Raw genomic sequence first — 8,005 nt, forward strand, 5'->3', positions numbered from 1 at the left:
GCTGCCTGGCCCTTTACCATCTGGCCTCCAGTCTCACAAGATCACTTCCACGGTATTCTGTTATCCAAGGCAGCCACCCCTCCCCCTGAACTCAACTCTGCATGGAAGGGCATCAACAGTTTTGCAAGCTCCACATGCTGGGTGGGCCAGGCCTGAAGGGTATGCAGACCAGACTGGCAAAAACATTGCTGACAGCATGCCTGCAAGGCATAAAGGGATAGGGATTCAACCCAACCATTAAAGGCCTGCAGCAACAGTCCCACAGCATGGACCTGGGAGTGGGGCCGCAAGCAGAGGAGCCTTCCTGAGTGGGCTTCCTTGGACCTGTGGTCCAGATCCTATGCCAGACCTGATTGCAGCCCACACGCAGTCATCCACTGGGACCATGCATTCAGGCCAGTCCCTAGCCTCAGCACAATCCCAGAACACATCCTCAGGTCTTATGGTTTGGATATGAACTAGTCCCCAAAGGTCATGTGGCTGATTTCCATATATTCTGTCACAGAATAGAAAAATGATTAACACATCGACTACCACCAAGGCATTCTCTTCCATACAGACCCAATACCCCAGCCATGTCCCTTCCTCCTGTGTGCTGGCTTGCTTATAATCTTTTGTGGACTACAGTGACCCTGTGGAGCAGTTTTTTTCCCATTTAAGAAACGAACAAACCAAGTTTCATAGTAAGTACAGCAAGTAAGTACAGCAAGTGTATAGGCTCCCGCTTCGTGAATTCATGAAGTTATCTATGGAAGAAGAGTGAGGGAAACCTGAGATTGACAGGTGGGGTCAAATTGTGAAGAGCCTTGCAAGCTCTGCAGTCATGACCTTGATGAATCGGGTTGTAGGGAGTCATCCAAGGTTCTGCAGCACTAATTAAAGCCAGTGAAGATAAAGTGACTCCTTCCAGCATTTTGTTTTACACATCCTGCTTCCCATGGGGTTCTCATTTACAGTTGCCATGTAAGCCAAATAAAAGTCCCAGGGGTCACAGCGTCCAAAGTACCAGTGGCAAAACCAAGACAGGAGGTGAACCTCCTGAGTCCACACCTGGTTGGTGAAGGTCGGTTGGGCCCCCATAACATAGTTTATATCTTCTCCTCATTGGACCCACCCAACGTCACTCTGTTACCCCGTCTTTCTCTCCTCTATTACTCCTATCTGTTCTAATGGAGCAGTTGATCATTGGTCCTATGTGGACAGCATGAGGTCCAGCTGGCCAATCTGAGTGATTGTCTGGGGAAAATCAGCCTGAAGATAGTGTTTTCAAACCCTCTTTCCTCAGAAGAACATTGTACTTCCTGAGCCATGGACATCAGATCTGGCCGTATAATTGACATTGACCATGATCACATGGGCATGAGTGATGTACAGTGCTTGGAGCACAGCCTTCAGATACACCATGTTTCCACCTCCTCCCCAACTCCTATCTGAGTATCATATTCCAAACCATGCCATTCCTCACCTGTACCAGAAGGTAGGCTAGAGCCCCTGCCAATTGGGAGTGTAATGTGAGCAGGAAATACAGATACGGCATCAGTTAGTGAGATCTGAATATTAAGTCTGCCATGTTGACATAGCTCAGGGAATCTGGCTAATAGAAATATTACCACTGAATTGTTAAAATGCTGCCATTTTGATTAACTTAGGCAAGCAGTGGCATTTTATGACAATACATTGATGTCTCCAATTGGTTCCCCACTGTTCAGCTAAGCATGAGGATCCCAAAAAAACATTTACAATGAGTGTTGATTGTTTGTTGTGATAGTGTCTCACTCTGTAGCCCATTCTGTGCTTAAACTCACAGCAATCCTCCCATCAGTCTCCAAAGTGTTGGTATTACAGGCAGCACCGGTACACACAAGATTTTTACTTATAAGAACTCTTATGAGAAATGAGTTTAGGAAAATGCAGGCCTTTTGCAGGCGATCCACTCTCCACATTAGTATCACAAAGAGTGCCAAGTCCTCACACCACTTGAAGACAAGGCCCCATAGCCCGCTTAAGAGCGTTTAATGAAAGTTTGCTTCGCAGGTTTTTCTCAAATGAGGTTTTTTTCCTTGAGATGACAGACCATGGAGAATTAGTGGGCTGCTTTCAAAGGCAAAACTGAATTCTCTTATTAGCACATCACACATCAGTCATTTCCACATCCGCAAGTGTGGTCCTCGGGTCCTTGGTCTGGAAGAAGAGCCTTGGAGAACAAGGCGCTTCCCAAGTCCCTTATCGGAAGACTAAGAGCAGCTTGGGTAGGGGAGGTCAGCCACTGACCCCCACTCCAGGATGGAGGTGGTCAGCACTCCTAGCTGCCCTCCACGCTTCCTGACATTTATGCTTTAATCAAGCCTCACTCATCCCTCCCAGTTTCAAAGCCCAGTGAAGAACCACAAACTCCCACAGCCTCTGGCGGGAAAGCAGAGGGCGAACTCTTTGAAAGGTAATTAGCATCCTTTGAATCCTAGACCCTTTGATTCTGCTTCCTGGCCTTAAACAGTCACAGGAGATTTTGCAAAAAGGGGGAAAAAACAAGGCATCAAGAAGAGCCCCTTCCATGGATGCTTTTCAAGTTGAGCAGAGCTTGAGAAAGGACACTTGTCACTGTGGAGGCAGGGGCCAGTAGGGTGGGGAAGAAGAGGTTAAAGTGATATCCACCAGACCCCATCCATCCATCCATCCATCTATCCATCCACCCATCTATCCATCCACCCACTCGCTCAGTCAATCAGTCAGTCAATCAATGTGCCAGGTACAATGCCAATTATAGAACACATGATTTTAGTTATCATTCATTCATTCATTTGTTTGTTTGTTTGTTCAGCCTGATATCTCTGTGCAGATACAGAGCTGGACTCCAAGGCTGTAAGCTAAGCTTATCCTTAGTGGAATAGGCAGACAGAAAACAAGTGAATACATACAAACTGTGACTGTTGAGAACATCTCAGTCAGTACAGTGCCTGCCACAAAAGCCCAAGGAACTGAGCTCAGATCCCCTCAGGCATGTTAAAGACTTAGAGGTAGCTCTCAGATCTGTAACCATAGTGCTGATGTGGTGGTGGTGGTGTATTCACAGACTGGTGATACCTGGAGTTCATTACTGACCAGCCAATCTAACCAATCTATTAGCTTTAAGTTCAGTGGAGGGTACTGCATCAAAAGATGATGTAGGACAAGGCATGGTGTCGCATGCCTTTATTTCCAGCACACAGGAGGCAGAGGAATCTCCATGAGTTCTAGGCCAGCCTGATCTCAACTCTCAGAGAAGACCCGTGACATCAACCTCTGACCTACACACACACACACACACACACACACACACACACACACACACACACACAGTCCCAGGAACTAAATGAACAGATCACAATATTCATCCATAGAAGATCAGGGAGTTGTCCTTAGGGGAGGGTTTATGCTTTGGATGCCAAGTATTCCTCAAAGATTCTTAGCTGCTGCTATTGTTGCTCTTGCAATAGAGGAGTGGTTAAATCACCAGGATCCTGACCCTTTAGTTTCTTCTTCTTCTTCTTCTTCTTCTTCTTCTTCTTCTTCTTCTTCTTCTTCTTCTTCTTCTTCTTCTTTTTCTCCTTCTCCTCCTCCTCCTTCTCCTCCTTCTCCTCCTTCTCCTTCTCCTTCTCCTTCTCCTTCTCCTTCTTTGCTTTCTTCGCCTTCATCATCTTCTTTGTCTTCTTTTCTCCTCCTCCTTCTCCTCTCTCCCCTCTGCTTCTTGACTGCCATGAGGAGAAGCCTTGTCTCATCACATGTTCCCACTGTAATGCTCTCCCCCTTAATACCAAAACCACACAGAGCCACACAAAACATTTGAAGTCATGAACCAACACAGACTTTTCCTCCCTCATATTGATGTTCTTGGGTATTTTATCATAGTAATGACGATTGCTCATCAGTTTCAGTGTGCTCCAATCTGTTATGCAGAAGAACCCAAGTAACTCAGTGTGTGAATTTGTAAAGTGGTCTCAATTATTTTGGACAAGGACACTGTTGGTGATCTAAAGTTCATATCAGAAGCTGTTGGCGGATATGCATTCATGAGCAATGGTTCCAAGGAAAGATGGGACAAGGCTTAAGAATAGAGATGTTTGAGTATAGTCAATAACCACCACGGGGGTTTGTATGCTCCCTGTCAGTTAACACAGGGATGATGCCCAGGTCATAATGGAAATATTTTTTTCTGTATTTATTTGTTTTACTTCTCTCTTAAATCATGTACATTTGCCCTTCCACGGTCCTAGAAATGAGCAGATGGGAAAATAGGAAAGAAGTCTTTTCCCATGCCAGAGTTGTAAATTGCATGCACAACTGACAATGACCAGCTCCTAGGGTGGTGGCAAGGCCATTGATGTTAACTAAGTCATGAGCTCGGATAGCACATGCCCTTGTGAAGGATTCTGGGAGCACTGCCTACTACCCTCCACCACCCCTCTATACATCCTTTGCTCCTGGTCTTCTGCTCCTGCCAGGCCAGTGCAAACCCTGGGAAAGAGCTGAGTTAAGAGATGTGATCCACCCATGGACAGAGCACACACAGCTCATCAGCTGGCAGGAGATGGGGGGAGGAGGGAGGGAAGATGGAGAGTGAGGAGAAGGAAGGGGGAAGCACACAGTGGCTTCAGTCTTGCTCATCAGCCTGGAGCCTGTTATCCAGGGACCTGGTGCCTCTAGCCTTTGAAACTCAAAGCCACAGCAACCATGGAGAATCTTCTGGCAATCTCTGCAGCAGCTTTGGGAGTTCGCTAGTCAGCTTTCGGTTCCCATGCCCAGAGAGTGATGGTCCAGAGAGTCTGTAATTCTGATTGTTGAATTCCCTGTGCTCTTCCTTGTCCCAGAGGGAAAAATAGATGGTGGGGACTGGAGTTAACTGTTCTTACTTAAGAGTACTTGCTGCTCTTCTAGAAGACTTGGGTTCAATTCCCAGCTCCCATATAGCAGCTCACAACCATGTGTAACTACAGTCCCAAAGGACCAGAGGGTCCAATGCTCTTGTCTAACTCCCTCAGGCACCAGACATGAACACAGTACACAGACATACATGTAGGCACTCACCTGAACTCACAAAATAAAAAAATAATAAACAAATCTATTTAAAAAGAATGAAGGACCATGAATATTTCCCCTAAAGCCAGTTGCCTTGCCAGAAGGAAAGGAAATGTATGGTGAACAAGGAGACACTCTAAGCCATAAATCATCCCTTTAAGTATTTCCTGGGCCTGGACAACCCCAAATACATACATAAGTGCAACACTAAATAGGCTCAGTAGGGTGGTGATCATAGAAGAGGCCAGACTTCTTGAGAAGGAGTGGTAGGGGTCATGGGAGGGAGGGGTGGGAATGATGTAAATGCAGTAACCATGTATGAAATTCCCAAAATGTATTTTTAAAAAAACCCTTTGGGAAAATGATTGGCAAGCCTCTTCTGTCTGACTCAAGCACAGGAGGCTGCAAGTGATTATCTGACATCCACAGTGAGAGCTGAGGAGGTCTGTAGAAATGGTTGAAAATCCCCTGTCCTCTCCCTTCCTCTGAATAGTTCAGGGAGGAAAGACTGTACCCACACATGTCTAGCCTTGGGCTTCTAAGGCTGATGCTCTCTGGCAATGTCTCATCACAGTAACAAGACCCCAAATGGAGTCAATGGAGGTTCTGAAATCCCCAGGGAATATTTCCAGTGAGTGTAGAAGGAAGAGGAGCTGATCTTAGAGCAACAGTCTGAGGGTGGCAGCATGTCTGTTCAGGGGAAGACAAGGCTTCCTCTGCCAGTCTATAAGAGAATGAGGCAGAGGGGCTGAGTGTGAACCAGGCACTGCAGAGTGAAATAAGTCCTGTGTACAGACTCTTGACCAGTGTAGAGTCATGGAGGGTGCCTGGGAATGGTGATGTCTGAGTTAGAATTTAAAGCATTATACAGCTTAAAAAAAAAAAAAAGAATGAGGCCTCCCCTATGATGGAGTTGAAGCACATACGAACTCCAAATAAGCCGTAAGAAAAGCACATGGCTCATCATGAGTAGATGTGTCCATTGGGATGGGCTAATGTTATGCTTTGAATATCCCACACCAAAACGCAAGTTGAAAGTCAATCTTTGGGGGCAGAGAAGAGAGCCACTAGCAAAAAGGTCTTCATCAGATATAACTCTTCAGCTTGGGGTCCCCTATGCTCCAAACTGAAGAGTTATAGTTGGGAAATTTAAGTACTTGTCCCTTACAGCTCTCTTCTCCCCACCCAGCTGTAGAACTTCCATGCAAACAAGGTTGAGCAAACAAGGCTGTTTTCAGAACTTCCTGGTACACAGTGCCCATGCCTTGACCCTAGGTGTGGGCAGTGAATTACTTCCTCCTATGCTTAGCCCACCCCCTGGCTTGGGTATATAAGCCCATTACTCTTTGTAATAAAGGGCAGCAGCTTCTTCTTCACTTCTCATTGGTGGTCTGTTAAGTGTTTCAATTCCAACACCCTCCGCCAAGCTCGGTAATCTGGCTGTGCAGGTGCGGCAGTTATATATGGTGAGTTGATTTGACTTCTGTTGCTTACAACCTATTTAGTCTCTGGTAGAAACTGGATTAACACAAGCTATGGTTGTTAGTAGGCCTCATGCCCCTGTCCTACTGCTGAGTGGTTAGAGTTCTGAGTGACTGCTCGCTCAGCATGGGGGATTTCAGGATGGGGTAAGTAGGCAGTAGCTCTAGTCTTAGCATATCTGGAGCCCGTGCTAGGTGAATGGATCAGTACTCCTGCAGGGAAGGGATAGTAGGCAACCAGCTCCAGTCATGTTGGCCCAAAACAGGATCCTGGGGTAACTTGTCATCACTTCAAGTTGTATGAAACATCTGGAAAGAAATGACCGAGTGACTTGGTATTTTCCTTCTGGGAGGCAATGGGCAAGATGAGTAAATATCTATTATACCTGGGAAGTTCTCTTTGAGGAATTTACCCAAAGGAAATCATTAAAGATAAGGAAAAGACTTTACCTCAGCAATGCTCCCTGCAGCCTACTTAGGCAATAACAGGAAATGGTGTGAATGACCAACCCTCACCCCCACACCCACCGCCCCCAATCTCATAATGACTAGCAGCCGGCTGATGGGGGCTCAGAAGCTACTTCATCTGCTGCTAGAATGAAAATGGAAAATTCCCACAGATGTTTGTCAATGGGCAAGGTTGCTGTTTGAAAGTTTTCCCTAGCTCGTGGCATACTCAGACAAATGATAATGGAAGAGGCTCAAAGTGTCTCTGCTCTCCTTCTTTGGCTTCATGGTGACAATGGGTGTTTATTATTTTTTCTAGAAAGGAAAAGACCCAGTTTATTTGTGGCATAAACATAAAATGAAGTCTGGAAGCAGCAAGGGTTAGGGGGGTGCCAGTGTTCACCAAGGACAGGTTTGGGAGGTTTTGTGAGTCTCTCACCATTTCTTTCCCTCAAGGTTCTAAGCTGCTCATGACATGGCTCTCTTGTTCAAGGTAGGAAGATGGGCAGGAGAAGCACTAGGGAGGCAGAAGCAGATGGATTTCTATGTGTTCCAGGCCAGCTTATTCTACATAACACATTCATTCCAACTTATATGCATAAGACCCTTTCTTAAAAGAAAAATCTTTTTAACTTGTCAGATGTAGTGGCACACACCTTCAATTCTAACACTCAGGAAACAGAGGTAGAGGCAGGAGGATCTCTCTGAGTTCATGGCTAACCTGTTCTATATAGCAAGTTCCAGGCTAGCCAGAGTTGCATAGCAAGACACTATTTCAAAACAAAACAGAAAACCTCTTTGACTTGTGCCTGCCATTACACTACTTACAAAATCTATACTACATGTTGCACTAGTAACTTGCAGTAGACGAGAAATGGATTCATGATGATAACAGTATATTAGCCTGAAGCTGTATATCTGTCAACAGCCCTGGTCAGAGCAAACATATATGATAGCTCCGATGTCACAGTTCACTCATTTACAATAATTTTCACATGCACTAAATTCACCCTCTGCACATATAC

This window comes from Phodopus roborovskii, unplaced genomic scaffold (assembly GCF_943737965.1).
Source record: "Phodopus roborovskii unplaced genomic scaffold, PHOROB, whole genome shotgun sequence".
Lineage (NCBI taxonomy): Eukaryota > Metazoa > Chordata > Mammalia > Rodentia > Cricetidae > Phodopus > Phodopus roborovskii.